The sequence below is a fragment of the Colossoma macropomum genome, unplaced genomic scaffold (genome assembly GCF_904425465.1).
Source record: "Colossoma macropomum unplaced genomic scaffold, Colossoma_macropomum, whole genome shotgun sequence".
Taxonomy (NCBI): Eukaryota; Metazoa; Chordata; class Actinopteri; order Characiformes; family Serrasalmidae; genus Colossoma; species Colossoma macropomum.
In genome coordinates, this window is record NW_023494785.1 from 7,180,287 (window position 1) to 7,199,782 (window position 19,496).

At 40.3% G+C, this 19,496-nt stretch overlaps 1 protein-coding gene across 1 annotated transcript in view; it reads left to right on the forward strand.

Annotated features, from left to right (window-relative positions):
- Positions 1–2,948: 2,948 nt before the first annotated feature.
- The window catches only part of dipk2ab (divergent protein kinase domain 2Ab), a 64,646-nt gene continuing 48,098 nt past the window's right edge, over positions 2,949–19,496 (forward strand). Inside the window, exon 1 of the mRNA XM_036582162.1 lies at positions 2,949–3,447. The gene's annotated coding sequence lies outside the window, so the exon portion shown is untranslated. The remainder of the gene's footprint in view (positions 3,448–19,496) is intronic.

A 19,496-nucleotide genomic window follows, 5' to 3' on the forward strand; every position in this document is an offset into this window, starting at 1 on the left:
GCTTTTCACCATCATCTCATCCTCCAGTGTTCATTAAACTATCCCAGCAGCATAAAATTGATGGTCTATAATGAATTTATAGTTCAGTGATTGGCAACCGCTTAATCCATCCCCCACCCCCATTAACAGGGGGCTGTATATAATATAAAGACAACTTCACTTACATCACAGGGAAGGATGTAGCCTAATATGCTTGAATTATAGCAGGTAGACCCACGTTTGATTATGGCAAGTAGACAAACATGTTGAACACGATTTTAACATTCTTAGTCTCCACAGTGTAATGAATCTTTCATTACTGGCTCTTTCCCCAATCCCTCGGTTCTGCACGTGTTTCTATTTTTGAAAGCTGGATTCCCTGGAGTCGGGAAGTGTGGCATAATCTGCTGCTGGAGCTCCAGACTTTGGCCCATATTTCCTGCTGTAGGCCTGTTGCTGAATTCTTTCAAAGAAGGTGTGATTTTTCAGAGAGGTCCCATTTACCCAGCTACCATACCAAGCAAAACTGACATGATGGGCGATAATATGACTCAAAATCAATTCCTTCTTACCCCAAATGTAAATAGCCTTGACACGCTTAGTGTGTGAAGTTTGCTTTTTTACTGTTGCACTGGAGCTACGAGGCTAATGTAGCTTGCCATCAAAATTCAGGCCTCAGGACTGCGGCTGCTACTATTTTAAGCTTTTCTCCATGTTAATAGATAATAGTATGTTGAACAGTGTTGGAAACTACATCAGCAGGTCCATTTTAAAATAACAACTGGGCTACAATCTATAAGTCTGTCTGGAAAATACAAGGTAGATGTTTCTAATAAAGTGGCCAGTTAGTAGAAGTACAAGGTCGGTGATGCTAATGAAGTGGCCAGCGAGTGGAAGTACAAGATATGTGCACTAGGGCTACGAGGCTAATGTAGCTAGCTGTAAAAATGGCCAAAATACAGACAAACTGTACTACTGTTTTTAGCTTTAGTCCATTTTGAAATAACTCAACACGGTTTGAGGCAAGTATTTGATGATTTAGGTCAAAACTGGCAGCTATTAGCGTCCATTACTTGTTAGCTACGTTAGCCTTGTAGCTTCAGTACAAAGCCAAAGAAGCAAACTTCACACACCAAATATATCTTAGCTGACTAGCTCAGCTGCTTTTGGGGTGATAGGAAAATAAAGCTATTGTTTCCTCAGGAATCTCCAAAATTCCACAATTTTGCACTGCGCCAGCAAAACTGCACTAGGTATTCACTGTACAGTGCATTCATGGAATCTTCATGCTAGGTTCAGGTGTGATCAGAGATAGGACAGAGCAAAAATACACTCCCATTCCCTGAGACTCAGGGAGTGCAGGGCATGCAGGACTGGACTGCATAATCGAGAACCACTGACCTAAACTTTCAAGATTAGAAGCACAACTAGTTGTGTATCGCCTATTACAGTGGCACTGAACTTCACAACACCAGCACCATGTCCTTAATGTGTGTAAGTCTCTTTTCATTAATTAAGAATACAGAACATGTACGCTGGCCCCTTTATCGTAGCTCGGGGGTGTCCAATCTTATCTGCAAAGAGTCGGCATGACTGCAGCTTTTCATTCCAAACAAGTTGGAGCACACCTGATTCTACCCATGTAATCAGTTGGTCACAGTCTTCAAACAACTGATCAGGTGTGCTCCAGTTTTATTGGAATGAAAACCTGCAGCGACCGGCCCTTTGTGTGTAAGACTGGACACCCCTGCTGTAGCCCCTTTGTGTTAGTCATACTCTGCTTCATCAGTGGCTCTGTTCCACTCTCAACCTGGCAAAGACGTGCAAGACGTGCAAAAGCCCCAGCAAAAAGAGATCTCCTTAATATCGCTGTACTTCCTCTTAGACAGCAATGAGATCAAATGGAAAGCAAGGAGACTTGTGCTTTTGCTCAACCATTTATCATTTCTCAAAACTGTCCTCTCAGTTCAGAAGTATATTATGTCTCATTTTGTCTCATTTTATATTAGGAGAATTGTCTTAATTCTGAGTCATCAAAAAGCAACATTTGAGCAATAAAATCTCCCTCTGGGATGACAACAGATGGGCTCCAATCTGTAATTGTGCATATATAGTGTGGAACTATAAGGCAATCTGGAAGTACAAGGTAGGTGTTTCTAATAAAGTGGCCAGTGAATGGAATAACAATGTTTCTAATAAAGTGGCCAGCGAATGTAATAACAGTGTTTCTAATAAAGTGGCCAGTGAGTGGAAGTACAAGGTAGAGGTTTCTAATAAAGTGGCCAGTGAGTGGATGTACAAGATAGGTGTTTCTAATAAAGCGGCCATTGAATGGAATAACAATGTTTCTAATAAAGTGGCCAGTGAGTGGAAGTACAAGGTAGGTGTTTCTAATAAAGTGGCCAGTGAGAGGAAGCGCTCAGCCATTTTCCTATTGGTCGGGCTTAAGTTACCTGGCTAAACTGAGAAATCCTGGGGGGTATTTCACAAAGCAGGATTTCTCAGTTTAGCCAGATAACTTAAGTCTGATCAATAGGAAAAAAGCTGAGGGACATTCTACTTGGACAGTCCTCATCCCTGGGCTTAAGAGCTTTATGAAATGTCCCTCAGGGCAGGGGGTCCTCCAGGACCAGCACTGGGAACCACTGGTCAAACACATAAATGAGGCTCACTTTCATGAACGTAATTGAACATAAGAACCACTTGGAAATGTTTATCTCTACACGTTAATCTCTCTGTGATGAAACTCAGAGTAGAGAAAATTCAGAGGATATTTTGTTGAGAAGCAACAACAAACAGCGAGACCACCAGACTGAAAGAGCGTCCGGTGGGCGGAGCTACCAGCGCTCCGACGGAGCCATGGAAACGCTGGAACGATTGCCTAGGAACCAATAACGTAAAGCGGGCTGGAGAGTCGTAAATTCAAATGGTGCGGTGTGGGAGAGGAGAGTCGCGGAGTGAAGAAGAGCGGCGGAGCGCCGAGACGAGGCCACACACAGACCCGCTTACCCGCCACACGGCGCATCCAGGCGGCATGAGAGCGGCCACACCGGCGCACAGGGCTGCCCTGCACCTCTCTGCCAGCTCGGACTAGCAGGAGCGGGAGGAGTTAAAGGGCTGCGTCCCCCGTGTTTGTCGTGTTTATCGCCCAGGCTAGGCGGCTAGCTCCCTCCTTCAGTCCGCCAGACCGGGCTGCTCGCTCTCTCTCTCTCTCTCTCTCTCTCTCTCTCTCTCTCTCTCTTCATGATGGAGAGAGAGACGAGTCGAGTTTACAGGCTGGAGGAGATGTGAGCTCCGTAAAGCCAGATAAATCCCCTCTCCTCTTCTTTTTACCTCCATTTGTGTCCGTAAGATACAAAGCAGCGGTTCTTTTTGCTGCTTGTTTCGAGTCTTTCAGCTCAGAAGCACAAAAAAATGACACCAGGAGAAACATTACTCGAAGACTGAGTGGAGAAAGAAGTCTCTCAGGTTGGTAACCAGTCCGTCTTCTTCGTTTTTCTTTCCATTTTCTTTCCATTTTCCCTTTTTTTTGTTCACTTGTGCTATCTTTCCCCCCTTTTCTGTCCATCTTCTCGTCTGTCTACATGCCATGTTCACGTTGCTTTCCGGAGTTGTGAGTTTACCAGCGCTAGTTTGGCTGTGTTAGTCTTGCTCTTGTCCTCCGTGGTTTAAATGCTTTAACCGTGCTGTTTTAAAGCACTTAGGACAAAATTTAGCTCTCATGCTTATCTTTTCCTCTCCAGCATGTGTAATACAGTGTAACTAAAGGAGGTTTATCTTATCCGCTCCTAAATGCAGAGAAAGCACCTTTATTTAAGTCACTGTGATCCAGACTTGAGGACTAGAGGCTTCTTCTCAGGTCCTTTCTGAAGTGCAGGAGTTGCTGAAGTCTAATTTCTTGGCTCAGTTCTGACAGACGGAGCAAACAGGACTCCTTGACTGCGAAATGTAACACTTACATGCTGCCCTTGTCTTTTTTTTTCATTCGAATATGTGTAATAATGTTATTAGGTCTGAATATAAGTGCTGAAGGAGCTTCCTTGGTTGGTTCACTGTGATCCAGACTAGTGGACTAGAGGCTTGCGTGCTGTTCTTCTCCTTTTCTACATAACTAAAGAAGGTTTGTGTAATTTGTCCCAAGGCTTTGTCTCTGGTCCTTTTCTAAGGTGTAGGACTTTCTCATTCCTTGGCTCAGTCCTGGCAGACGTAACAATGTAACTGGAGTCCAGGATGTCCTGGATGTCAGAATGTAGTGCGTATCTTTTTTCTTTTGAATATGTGTAACAATGTGATTTAAAGGAGTTTTATTTGGTCTGATCATAAGTGTAGAAGTAGCTTCTTTGGTTAAGTCACAGTAAACCTGACTTATGGACTAGAGGCTTTGTCTCTGGTCCTTTTCCAAAGTGCAGGAGTTTCTCATTCCTTGGCTCAGTCCTGACAGATGGAACGACGTGACTGGAGTCCAGGATGGCAGAATGCAGTGCCTTCCATGCCGTCCTTATCTTTTTTCATTTGAATATGCGCAATAACGTGATTAAAGGAGTTTTGTTTGGTTTTGTTTGATCATGAATGCAGAAGCTTCCTTAGTTGGTTCACAGTGATCCAGACTTGTGTGCTAGATGCTTCGCCTCAGATCTTTCCGAAGTGCAGGAGTTGCTGAAGTCTCTTGTTTCTTTGCTCTGACTTAATTATTAATTTCAGACGGAACAACAGAATAGGACTCCCGGTCTTCAAATGTAGTGCTTATATTCTATGCTTGTCTTTTTTCTTTTTGAGTATTTTTAAAATAATAAAATAAAATAATAATGTAATTATTTCGTCTGTTAGTAAGTGTTGAAGAAGCTTCCTTGGTTGGTTCACTGTGATCCAGACTGGTGGACTAGAGGCTTGTGTGCTGTTCTTGTCCTTTTCTACATAACTAACAGACCTTTAGGTCATTTTTCCTAAGCACAGAAGTAGCGTCCTTGGTTAAGCCACAGTAATCATGACCTATGGAGTAGAGGCTTTGTCTCTGGTCCTTTTCTAAAGTGCAGGGGTTTCTCATTTCTTGGCTCAGTCTTAAAATACGTAACAATGTAACTGGAGTCCGTGATGGCAGACTGTAGTGCTTCTATGCTATCCCTACCCTTTTCTTTTGAATATGTGCAATAATGTGATTAAAGGAGTTTTATTTGGTCTGATCATAAATGCAGAAGAAGCTTCCTTAGTTTGTTAAAGTGGAGGAGTTGCTGAAGACTCTTGTTTCTTGGCTCTGTCCAGATGGAACTGCATAATAGGACTCCACGACTGCAAAATGTAGTGCTTCTTGTCTTTTTCTTTTTTGAGTGTTTCTAAAATAAATAAAACAGGTTTATTTCTTCTGTTCATAAGTGCAGAAGAAGCTCCCTTGGTTAAGTCACTGTGATTGAGACTGGTGGACTGGAGGCTTACATGCTGTGCTTCTCCTTTTCTTTTGAGTATGTGTAATATAACTAAGAGAGGTTTATGTTGTTTGTTCATAAGTGCAGAAGAAGCTCTTTTGGTTAAGTCCCCGTAATCCAGACTTGTGGACTAGAGGCTTTGTCTCAGGTCCTTTCTAAAGTACAGGAGCGGCTGAAGTCTCTCATTTCTTGGCTCAGTCCTGACAGACGGAGCAACATAACAGAACTCAAGGTTGCAAATTGTAGCACTTGCATGCTAATATCTGTCTTTTTTTGCCAAAATTGTGTAATATCATGTAACTAAAGAAGGTTTATTTTATCCGTTCATGAGAGCAGAAGTAGCTACTTTGGTTAAGTTACTGTGATCCAGACTTGTGGACTAGACGCTTCGTCTCGGGTCCTTTCTAAAGTGCAAGAGTCTCTCATTTCTTGGCTCAGTCCTGACGGAGACGGAGCGACGTAACAGGACTCTGCTGCGTAAATTATCTCTGTATCAGCACCGTGTGCGCGTAGAGGAAGAGGACCGAGGTAAAGTATCCTGTCTGGGCCTTCATGTGTCTCCACACAGGTCAGAAAGACTCTGCGAAAGGGACAGTAAGTGGACGTAGGAATCCTGACCCGCTCAAATTCTGCACCAAACCACAGTTGTCATGCTTTTCTAACCCTAATGTTCTGCATCTGACATGCAGAAGACAAAGTCCCGTATTGTGCTGTCTCCCTGAAACAGATGGCTTTATCTCTACAACAGCATGCAAAGCAAGAATGGGGAACGAAACCTATTAATAACCTCACTAATGAAGGCACGTTTTCATCCATGTGGTTAGCAAGTATTCAGCGTACTTTCGCCATCAACTGTAAACTTCGCCGTCCACCGTATCGGCTTGCAGAGACTGGCTGGGGTGTCTTCTAGCGAACTTGTTCCGAACACAAGGCAAACATTGTGTCTGGTTTGTCTGAAGCCATTGTTCGGCCTGGCTCGCACAATGCGCCCTTTTTGCCAGAAGCACTTGGTCACTTCTGGCTGTATTTGCACATTAACTCTATAATAGAGCAAAAGCCAAGATGTTGTAATAATAGCTGCTGGTAAGAAAACCACACAGAAAACCCATAGAAAGACTATCATTAGAGCAGATGATAAAATAAACAAGCAGAAAAAAGAAAAGTGAGACTGTCACTCCAGGATCAGGACGAGAATACTGATGACGTCTTTGTTTGAATCCCGAAGTGACTAATAAGGGTCTAAACGACTCGCTTCTCCTTTTTCTGTGTGCGCGAAAGTCCGAGAGCGAGAGCAAAAGAGAAAGAGGGATTTGTTTCCGTCTCTCATTGTGCGCATGGTTGCTGGACTGAGGTGGCTCGGCTCTGGATGACTGTTTTTGTGATTACACATTATTGACTCCCTCAGTCGATAACCTTGGCAACTGCAGTCCCAGCCTCGTACAACTCTAAGGTGAAGCCGGAGTGAAGGGGCCATTGTGAGGGCCTCGGTATTATAGCAATAATGAATTCCCCTTCGATCCGTTTTAGAGCACTTCTTAAGAGCTAGACTTGAAAATATTTCTAAAGTTATGAAACGGCTCTCAGACACTCATGACTCTGTTATATATATTATATAAACTTTTGTATGTGTACATGTAGTTAATGTTTAACGAAACTTTATCTTGAGAATAATAACATGAGAAGGAAAACACTTTCTTTATATCTCAGTTAGCGCAATGAGGTTTTATTCCAAAGGATTGTTTTGGGTTTTTGTGTAGTTAATCATAGATCTCTTTTGCTCAAATTTGACCCTAAAATAGATTTTTTTTTTAAATTCATTTGGTTATACCTATATGAGTGGACAAATGAGCCTATACAGAATGTGCTTACTACTTTAAACAATTCAGTAACGTTATTGTCATGATGGAAAAATGCAGGGTTCATATGAACCTGAACATGAAAATCTTGAGATTTCCACGTAGTGAATGCACAGTGGCTGCATGTCCCAATTAATCAGTGGACCCCAATGATTGTTCCAACCAATGAGTGGAACCCCAGTTATTGTAGCCTCTCACTCTTGTTCATACAGCTTGTGGATTCTTGTTACAGTTGAGGTTCTTGAGTGGAACTGGAGCTTTTTACACTTTGCTTTTGTTAGTTTGCTACTCGTTGAATTTTCTGTAGGTCTCCCACAAGCACTGTCCAGTGCAGTCTGCTGAAGGTGTTGCTTTAAAAGCCATGTCAAAGGCGTATTTAAAAGAGAGGGCTGTGAACGCAGATTTTGTCATAGCATCGTAACAGTATGCTGCAGCTGGAATTGAGCCTGGACTACTAAGGATGGGTTGAAGGCTGAAATTAGGACAGTATATTAACTGCATGTGTTAAAAGAAAATGAGTGGCCTCTACTACTTTATCGAGTTCATTGAGTAACATTTACTACAGTACTGTACAAAAAGGTAGAGACCACTCTTGATTTATTTAATTTCTACTTAAGATGGCCATCAAATACAAGTTATTAACATTTTTGAGACATGTCGTATATATGTGTGTATATAATGTGTGTATAAAACAAGATAATAAGGGAAAAAATAAGAGTTACAAAAAAACCTACAGAGAAAATGGGCCTCCTAACAACCATGCAAGACCTGGTAGACCACCGAACTGTCCCCACCAGATAAACAGCACTTAAACCTTTCATCTTTGAGAGAGAGGAGAAAATCAAGCTGCTTCAGATCTGAAAACATCCACAGGTGTTTCTGTCCATCCTTCCACTGTGAGAAGACGACTCAGCGCTATGGGTCTGAAAGGATGTGTAGCTGTTCAAGAAGAACCTCACTGAGAAAAGGAGACGGACACATCAAACAAAGAAGCTGAACGATGGACTGACCACCCCAGAGTCCAGACCTCAACACCACTGAATGTGTTTGATTACTTCAGAAAACGATCATCCAGCTTCTAAGACTGAACTTTGGAAGTGTGGAAAAATATCCCTGCAGATTCCTTTGAGAAACTGAAAGTGAGTCTCCTGAAAAGAATGGAAGCTGTAATAAAGGCCAAGAGTGGACACCATAAATACTGAAATATTTTATATTCGATTTAGATGTTGAGGCTTTTGTGTAATTTTATATATTTCCTATCTTTTTTCTGATACAGAAAAATGAATGACTTGAGCTTAATGGCTGATTTAACTGGAAATAAGTTATGACTTTTGCACAGTGCTGTTTTATAGAGAAACGCATGTTTATGTGTATTTTATACGTTATAAACGGTCATATGTAGTATAAAGCTGTTCATTGTTGCTGCTTATGTGGCATACGGGTTGTGCACTGGATGTTGTGAATACTTCTGTGTGTTTTACTGTTGAGTTGTTCCTGATTGTAGACGTCTCCTACCAGCACTCTGTTACAAACCTTCTTTTCATGTCGTGAGTTTAAGCAAGATAACAGAATGTATTTTAAGATTAGATGAACTATGTCACTTTACTGTTTGCCCCTACCCTGAAAGTTTTTATCTGATTCATACTTCCGACCCAAACCTCCTTTGCATGATGGTTAGTCTTTAGATTGACTTTCGTGGCTGAGCCTCTGCCCTCATACTGCTGTGTTTATCTCTTGTGTGTGACTCAGCTCGTTTGATTTGGTTGAGTTTCGTTCCTTCCTGTGACCTGCAAGGGCTGGTAATGCTCGTAACTTTCTGCTCCGTTTGCGCCCGGTACTCTGTGGTAATGTGCGGGCATCGTGTTGGCATGCGTACCGAACAGGCGGACTCTCCTCTGTAAATGTGGACGTAAGCGCTCAGTGGGCCCTGAGCTGGGCATGAGCTGCCCAATGGTGGGCGACAGAGAGGAGGAACTCCTCAATGGGTAATGGAGTAGTAATTCAAACCAGAGCCCAGTGGGCAGAACAAGGTTGTTGGAAATGAAAACGCTTCTCTGACAGAAAAGGAAAAATGGGTGAAGTTTAATGGAACACATCTGTGAATGAATGTAGTGGATCTGCTTTTAAAGGAGGCAGTTCAGCGTCAGCATTCTGAGGCAGAATGGAAATATGAATGGGTGATTGTTTTAAAAGTGACCGGATTTGCCTTGGTAGAGTTGTTTTTGGGAAAGTAAAGGCTGGGCTGACTGTTTGGTTTCAGTTGGGCTATACTCATAGGAAAAAAGTGAAAATTGGTGCGATATAGAACAATTTCTACAATGTTCTTTAAACCATGTACAGCTTTAACTACAGTGTTATGCAAAAATTACAGACCCCCCCTCCCCCCCCCTTCATTTATCTAATATCCAGTCAAACAAGCCATTAAGTGCAAGTCAATAGAGACATTACTCATAAGATTAGACTGAAGATAGTCTACTCACATAAGGAAGAGGAAAGTCAAAGGAAAATGAGTGAACAGGAGTTTCCAAAACTGAAGTTTTGGATTAAAAGATCCTGAGAAAATGGGTCTCCTAACAGTCGTGTAAGGCTGTGTAGCTGTTACTGAGAAAAGGAAATAGACTAAAAAAGACGGACATTTGCAAATCAAACTTAGAAGGTAATGGTGTGCAGACATTGGCTCAGTACTCGGATTGTGAGAAGCAGAAAATGCAAAACCAACTTCTAATACTGAACTTTGGAGGTGTGGAAAAATATTCCTGCAGAAATCAAGCTGTGAAAAAGGCAAAAATAAACACACTAAATACTGAAATAATTAATATATTTAGTTATTGAGGCCTTTTGTCTTAAATATATAAAATATTTGAAAATATTTACAGATAAATATGATTTATCTCCAGTAAGTGGAGCTGATAAAATGGACAAGGAATGTTATGTCATAATGTTATGCCTGATCTGTATGTGTATGTGTGTGTGTGTGTGTGTGTGTGTGTGTGTATATATATATATATATATATATATATATATATATATATTATATATATATATATATATATAATGTATATATGTCCATTTTTTTAGCTCAACTTACTATATAGTATACCATGTCAGTGTTACTGCAGTGCTGAGAATGATCCACCAACCAAATAGTACCTGCTCTGTGAGGGTCCATGGGGGTCCTGACCACTGAAGAACAGGGTAAAAGGGGGCTAACAAAGTATGCAGAGAAACAGATGGACTACAGTCTGTAACTGTAGAACTACAAAGTGCACCTATATAGTAAGTGGAGCTGATAAAATGGACAATGAGCGCAGAAACAAGGAGGTGGTCATAATGTTATGCCTGATCAGTGTATATATATGTTGCTGCTGTCGGAACAAAACCTCATATCTCCAAAATGATAACTTTACAGGAGAAGCTAAAAACATACTTTACTTTTAATGTAATTCAATGGAACCAGAATTTTTTCCAGGTCATTTTGGCCCATTTATTGTCGTTTTTTGTGTAACCATTGCTTTCACTGAAGAGCCCTTTGAATAAGCCTCTTCTTTAAAAAATGTAGGCAGCTTCGACCTGAATCCTTTGCTTTTGCTGAACATTCTGCTGTTTATCAATGTTTGTCAGTGTCTGTCAATACAAAGATCAATCCATATTTACATGTAACAGTGACAAGGTTCTTGTTGCTGCTTTGTACTCTGACACATTAGATTTAAAATGAAACTGTGGCTGTAAGGTTGAAGTGCAGAATGTCAGCTTTAATGTGAGGTTATTTACATCTGGTTGTGTTACAGGCTGTGAACCGCTGGTCGGTCACTTGTGCGTTGTTGCTTCATCAGTTCATACACAGGAGACCTAACAAAAGGTCAGGAGTCCATTTACTTATGTACTGCATCATATGGTGTCCCTGCAGAAGGTAAGGTGAGTTGATCACTATGACCTAAAAAAAGAATAAAAAGCAAGCGCATGCTGTGTGTTGAATGGAAAGAAGAAGACGACCTCAGACTTGGGTGGATTGTAGTCTGCAGCACAGTGTATCCCAAAGCTCAGTTCACACTCATCCGACGAAATGAGGCCGGACAAGATGACTAGAAAAATGTCATACCAGTGTACTGAAGGCTGAACATAGCTCCTCTTTTCATCCCCCCCTTCTTTTGAAACTCTGAAGCGAGATAAATTAAAGTGACTGTGAAAAATACATCACTAAACAAGGATTTACATCTTGAAATGTCTGTATCATTGCTATTATCTATATAAGCAGAAATCCAGCCAGACTCATCTGTCTCCTTATCTGACATTATGTTACAGCACATCTGTCTCCCGGCCCCTTCGGGACGTCCGTGGTGGAAAGGGATGAGTGTATAAAACGGTTACAAGTTGAAAACTGGAATATTTTGTTTAAGAAATATCTAAAATGAACAATATAGTTAAAAAGAAAATGAATTATTATTCACCAAACATTCTAAAGTATTGAGTTCGTCTTAAAATCCACTTACGCAGTTTTCACGAAGATTCTTCAGTTTAAGAGCACATGATGACTGACTTTTTCTTATTACCTTTCTCAAGAACTAATTTAAGAAAAAAAACCTAAGATAATGGTGAATGTGGCCCAGTGTTTTTAACCCTCGGTTGCACGATGTTGCCTCAGGGCAACAAACCCATTTTTCCCCCTTTCCAATAACATTATACATATTTAATGATGACATCGACAGGGTTAACAATAAAGGGCAGAGTTTGCGTAAGCCAATAAAAAGCATGTACTTGGTCACTATCTCTTAGTGGACACTTTTAACCTCTTCTTTAACATTCATCATTTGTTTTTTCTTAATAGAGTTTGCAGAAATGTGTTTGTTGCCTAGAAGCAACGTTGTGCGACAATGGAATGGATTTAGCCAGTCACAAGCCAGGCTTCACCGCTTCAGGGAGCAGGGCTCTATATCATTTCTTCCCATTTTTGCACAATGTCGCTTCAAAGCAACATACACCAAAAGGACCCCTGAATACGTTATTATGTAAAAGATGTTTTTGAATTTAATAATCAGGTCAAAAGTGAATTGAATATTTTTAATTGCTCTCCTATTGCATGCAGTAGGGGGTTAAGGGTATGATGCATTCGGAAGCATCAACAAATATTCAGAGCATGTAAAATACAAACTTTTAAAAGTTTTAAAAGTTTAACAAGGCTTTTGTGTTTTCCACCATCAGTTCAGACAGAGGTTGAAATAAGAAGCAGCTAGAACTTTGGCAGTCTTGTCTGTAACCAAACACCTTAAAGAAAGGAAATGATTAAAAGGATGGAAACCGAATAACTGAGAACCTTAAATTATTGAGTGACTTTGAAGTTTTAGAAACCGTCACGTGAAGCCATTATTCTGTTGTTTCAGTGTGTGGATGCTGGATTTTAGTGATTCATTCAAGGCTCTCTAAAACTCCACTGTCCCATCTTGTTGGGTAAATGTGACCTGGGCTTAACAGCGCTGTGTTTGCTGGCCGTTTGCTGGTCAGAAGTAAAGCTGAACATCGTCTTCAGCAGGGCTGGGGTTGTTCCTGCTCTGGTCATTTCTCCAGAAGAGAAATCCATTTCCCAGTCCCTGTTCTCCACCATGGTCCCCTGATGCCTGCGTGCTAAAAGCCAGGATCATATCTCATACATCTCAACATCCTTTCTCAGAACGTCCAGCCTTTGTTAACCGTTTGAGTGCATTTAGAATGTCGCACAACGTAGAATTCAATTGTTTTGATGTAATAATGGCAGATAATCAATATAATAATTGTGCGTTCACTCAGAGAATTCTAGAACCGAGAGTGTGAGTCTTAGTGTTGATGTCTGCTGCGTATTGCATATTACAGAAACTTCCTATGTCTGAAATCTTACTTTATCTGTTACCATGACACCTTTAGTTAGGACTGAATTTAGGACTGAAGCTATTACAGAACTACAGTTCTTAAGTTCATAATCTTATCCATTAACTCCAGATAAGAAAACAATATTACACAAACATCCCATTTCCACCGGCCCCTCTTGTTGCCTTCGAGTGTTAATGTTGATAAAATATTACAGAGATGGTGGTGAATAATGAGGAGACAGAGCTGAACGTGTGTCTGTTTATCAGCAGGAATAACGTTAGCGTGCTCAGCTAAAGCCTTTGGGAAACTGAAACTGCAACTGCAGAGTAGCGGCTCTGATAAACAGCACGAAGCACTAAAACGGTATTCTTAACTTTCAGTTTATTGCACTTTAGTTTGACCTTTTTTATATCGGTACCTACCTGCCTGGCTATCTAGGTTAATCATTTTGTGTTTACGTTTCAGCTGTGCGTGTATGGTCGGTTGCTAGGCAACAGACATGCCATTTAATTGTCGACTTTGATCGAGTAAGTTAAGATTTCCAAACCGGAGAGAAGATGCTCTAAAATAAGATTCCTAAATTAAGATAAAATTTGCTTCTGTAATAATTAAAATTTGTGAAAATTCCTATCTTGACGTGTCAGATTTTAAGTTAAGATAAAAAGATATGAAGTTTCTGGAATACGGCCCCTGGAGTCTTATCATTGTTTCTTAATGTATTGACCTTCTTTTATCAGTTTCTTTCTGTGTTGAGTTTCTGCTGTTTTTCCTTTCTCTGCAGTTTCGTTAGAAGTGAACTGTGCAGATAAAATGACCCATTGTGTCTCGTCCCTTGTGAACAGTTTTAGGAAGCTGTCCAGATTATCTAACAGACTGTATGAGTTCAATTATTATCCTGGTTTGCTTGGTGAAGCCACGTTTGCAAAACTTTGCCCATTCTTCTTACTGTGTATTGGGGTAGTGACATTGAATGTTATGGATAATTTTAGGGGTTCTAGGGAACAGAAACACTGATAAGCAATAACTTATGATTAGAATATTGTGCCTCTGATGTGGTTGGATGTGCTGCACGTGGAGACTTTTTTTGCTGTGTAAACAGAAATCTAGCTAATTTCTCCTTCAAATAGCAAAAACAGCTTTTTCTGTTACAGCTAAAAGAAATTAATAATTTTGAGTGATGGTGGCTCAGTGATTGGGGCAAAGTGAGAGCACCCAAAAAAAGCATAATGGTCTGATTTCAGTGATTTTATCAAATGATCGTTTGTATTTGCTAAGTACATTGGAAATAATTGATGATAATTATTTGTTTAAATTAGATAAAGTGAAACCATTTTCACACATGCGCAGACTGAGAAATCGGAAAGAAATCAGAGTAAGAGTTTACATGTACTGAGAAATCTGATTACTGAGATTAAATCCAGCTCTCTCTGTCGGATTTCTTAATCGGTTTTCTAGACTTTTCTCCGATCTAAGAAATTGCAGCATGCTGTTTACATGACCATTTGAATAACCAGATAACTGCAGAAATCTGATTATGACCTGATTATTGAGTGCATGTAAACACACTCAGAGAAATGAAGCTGATTTGATGGTTAGTGTGTCCTTCGTAACACCAGCTCTGTCTTGTTAACGTCCATTCATTCTTGTCAAAAAGCCTGTTTCAGGGTTCGGTGTTGCTTTTAGTGCGCAGTTCTGTGTGCAGGTCACTCTCGGCGGGGCCCGGTGGCGCTTACTCAGGCTGAAGTGAGTGAGGCTGACTGGTGTGGGTGCTCTCTGTCACTTCCTTCAACCACTTCCTATCTGAAGTGCTGCTCCGTTCGGCCCTCTCGCCCGCCCTCACCTCGCGTTTCACCCGATTCGATTAAAATGCGCAGAGAACATCTACACGCTCGCTGATCACGCTGGATCATGCGGTAATGAACGGAGTGCCTGAAAGCCATCGCTTTTAATAGGCATGGCCTAATGAGCTTTAATTGAAAAAGCGGCCCATTTGAATGTTAAGTGGCCTTGCAGGGTCGTCAGTCATAAGGGCCTGCTGACGAGAGCCTCAGGTGGCAACGGTATGATGCAGGCAGAGCCAAGCTGGAAATGAAAGCACTTCTTCTCTTTCAGAAAGACACAGCTGGCGGAAAACTGGAAGAGTGGAAGCGAGCAGGGATTTTTAAGAAGTTTTAAACGGTTTTGCAGGGCGGTCAGTTTGCCAACAGCAAACATAACACATTGACTGACATAGTTTAAACAAATGAGCTTTTCCAGATTATTCCAGTAGTTTGTCCTGAGCCTTCGCACTCCACTGATAAGGCTTTTACACCGACTGTTTTTTAATTCGTCTTAGAGCTTATCACATCTTCAGGAGCGTTTGAATGGGAGAATCAGGTGGAGGCTAAACTCATTAGCAGTCAGTTAGTTGCTGCAGGCATTTTATCAAACCATTTTTGTTCTGTGCAAATAAACATATTACTATTTATTATTTTTAGAAAAAGTAAAATTCTCATGCTTATTGTTGGCGCTAAGGATCAAGGATTCTGATGTCTTTACAGCCAAATTAGCTGAAGATTTTTTTATTAGCCTTTTTTAAACCTTTTAGATTCAGCTGCCTATTTAAATAACATGAAACAAATAAAATTCCACATTGAAATTGTCAGCTGGCTGTTTAGCACAATTAGTCCTGAATAATAATTGAATAACATTTTGGTACAGGTGTAGCTGCAGCAATCAAAATGTTCATAATTTCTTCTATTACTCTAAAGCTTTAATCACTGTAAAGCACTTTGAGCAGCCACCGGTATGCAATATGCTGTTAAAATAAACTAAAACATTGTTTTTATAAAATACAGCAAGATTGTAACACTTTTTATAACACGTTGTAATAAACAGCAAAATAATCATTGTCTAGTGGACTCTTAATGACTTAATAACTATATAGTAGTTACATATGCATTAATAAACCAGTATCAATTTTAATTTTTAACTATTTACTTAGTGACATACAAATAATCTGTCATTATTTGTAGAAACATCATTAAGTATAGTTGAGTAATAATAATGTTATTTGGTACCATAAAACTTTAAATACTTTTCTTTGCCCTGTTTTAAATTGTGCACATTTGTAAATTGTGATATTTATCTAGCTACTTTGTGATGCTTAAGGTTTAATAATTAATCTTCAAATAATCATTATTGAGTGGTTAAAATAATAATAATAATAATAATCATTAATCTGACCGCTATTTTTAAGCTGTGATTTCTTTTAATGCATTTGTAAAGATATTGTTTTGCTTATTACACTTAAATATTATACATTTATGAAAAGCATTTACAGTGTTTAAATTTCTGTGTAATGATTTAAATTGTGGCACTTGTTAAAGCACAAGTAACAATTTTTAATATATAAGTTAAATGTTAAGTTTCTATTTATAGGGCCTGTTGTAATAAAGTCTTACCCACTTACCTTCCTCACTCCATTTACCTCATTAGATTACAACACAGATCTGCCTTAGATCTAATAAATAATAAATCTAATAAAAAAATCGTAATAAATTGGCTGATTGATGCATGTTTGGAGCAAAAATTTACCAACTTAGATCTTGGCCAATTCTGATTCCGAGCAGAGATGTTCACAAGTCAGCGGTTCTTTAGTAAAGGATATTTATATAATAATTTCATCCCCATTCCAGTCCAGCTCTCCAGCTGCCGGTCCATATTCAATCAGTTTTATTTGTGTTTTTTCCTTAGGCTGAAATTTCAAGTTGAGTCAATTAAGGACGATTCTTAGTCGAGTCGTGAGTCGGTCAGCATGTGGCCCTTCTCTGATCCCTAGTTAGTGTTGCTTCCGTACTGTTGGCCTGTATTGCATGTAAAGCACCTGTATTTAGCACAGGTGGCTGTTGTCGGTGGGTCTGGTGCTAATTCAATATGCAGTAACCAGTACTTACCAGTAAATATGGGTGACTTTTGGCTGTCTCTCTTTTCACTGCGCTTCGACTCCCTGCATGCATGAGACATTTTCACTCTAGACTCTGTAAGGAACCATTTCTCCTCTTCATAGTACTTTGGTGATGCTGAGGTTGCTGAGGTTCTTTTTTTTCAACTTCAAAGCGAGATTAAAACTTACCAGGGCAACTCTGATCAAAGGTTAAACTGTGCTCGGCTTGGCTCCTTTTGCAATACCCCTACGAGCCTCTGCTTTTGAAGGCAGAATGAATCGGACAGGATTTGCAGGTGATGGAGTTTCAACATGCAAACGTGTTTTGCGCTCTGCAGCAGCAGCGCTGTGGCGGCAGTGACTGCTGCTGTAATAAAATGTCTTTGAGACGAATCATCGCCCGGCCATTTTTATTGATGGCCGGAAAGTCCTCCGCTGACACGTTCCTTATTTCCTGTTTTATTTATTGTTATTTTTTATTCTGGAGTTGTCAGAATCCTTCTTGGGGGATAAGCCTGGGTCAGGCCGGTTCACAGTGTTCTGCGGGTTATTGGTCTGGCAGGGATCCATGTCGTTACGGTTGGGAGAGTAATGAATGTGGCCGAATGACCTCAACACGTCCAATTTGTGAAGCCGTCTGAAATGCCACAAAAAAGCGCCTTCGCTTTGCAGAGGCATGTACCTTGGCATGAAAGTTTTTCGAGAGGGTGAGTGTTCTCACTGCGCTCATTTGTGTGTAATAGAGAACTGGCAGGTTCCCTGTCTCAGTCCAGCTGAATCACAGCTTGCAATGGACTCCTTCTCTCGCTCTCTTTCTCTCTTGGCCTGTCTCAGTCTGTCAGTTTTGTAAGCTTTATTTGCAAAACCGTATTTAATTACAGAATTGCTATAGCATCATTTAAATAACTGATATTTAGAGATTTGCAAAGTATAAACAGGGTTTAACTGTAAAGCTAAGCTTTTTGCCGAAGAGCTTTGATGCTCCTGATTTGGAAAAACAGGAGTACAATGAAAAATCTATGAGCACAAACTTTCTATATATTTTCTTTATTCCCTCTTTTTATCAGTCAGAGAGGATATTTAATTCAGCGCTCAGACTTTTCCTACATTCTTCAAGGATTATTTGAACAATAGTAGGAACTATAATTTTTTTAGGCATTCAGTACTTATTATGCTCTTTTCTTGCAGATTCTTTTATGTTTCTGTCTTTTATCTAATTCATTTTTGTACCAGCAGTTCTTACAAGTTTGGTCTGCAAGCCTGTTTGCAGGACATCCCTTTCCTACTGTAATGTCTTGATGATTTCACATTTGAATTTGTGTTTTAAAATATAGTGCAGTATCTCGTTAACTAGAATCCAAACTAAGCTACGTTCACACAGCAGGTAGATGTGGACAAATCTGATTTTCTCACCAAATCCAATTTTTTTTGTGTGGCTGTTCACAACATCTTTTAAATGTGACCTGTATGCAACGTCAGTCTGAACAGATCAGCTCCTAAACTGACCCACGTGCGCAAAAGAACAGAGCTTCACGTTGCTTCACGTGGCTCGTCCAGAGGTAAACAGTCACGACTGCCAACGAACACCAGTCGCTCCTCGGAGGGTTCAGTTTCACCTTCGCCAGCATCACAGGAGCCATCTTAAGGCTTCATTGACTGACAGCTGGGCTCATCACCCAGAATGTGTCCGATCTTGCCATAAAAAGGGCGCGGTCACTTCTTTGGTTTGTGTCCTCGGATTCTTTAAACTTTGCTTTCAGACTTTTAACTCTTCTTTGACGCTGCAGCCTCGTTCTCCTACGGCCCTGGTTCGGCCATTTCGTCCGAAATCTCTTCAAACGTGGAGCAGTTTTGGAAACGTCTCTTTTAGTCTTTTGTACAGAAAAATCAACCTAAATGTTTCTCAGCAGCGCGAGAGTGTGATGAATATCGAGTTGGATTGATGTAAAAGTCGCATGAATTCCGATCTGGCTGTTCTGATACTTATTGGATTTCAGTATCACATATGAAAGCGTCTGAAATCGGAATGGAAAGTGTCAGATTCCGTATTTTGCTGTTCACACTGACCTACAGATAACAAGTTTGTGTCACATATGAAGAAAAAGATCAGATTTGGGCCATTTTAACCTGCTGTGTGAACAAAGCCTTACACTTATCTAATTTTAAAGAGGAGACAACGTTGCTGAAATGGCTAATTTTAGTATTTAAAAAAAACTGTCAGTGCTACTGAACGAAGAGCCGTTTTGGAGCCGAAAGAGTCGCCTTTTATGGGTGAACTGAGCTAATTGATCTGACTCACTGAAAAGAGCAGGAATGCACATCACTAGCTGTGTGAGTGTGCAGGCTGCTTTCCACTGCATTTTAATACAGCCCTGACGGCACAGTCACAGCACGCCTACGAACTATACAAAATGCGTTTTCCTCTAAGTTTGACTTCTCAGTGCAGTCAAAATAAATGCACCAGTCAGGAGATTC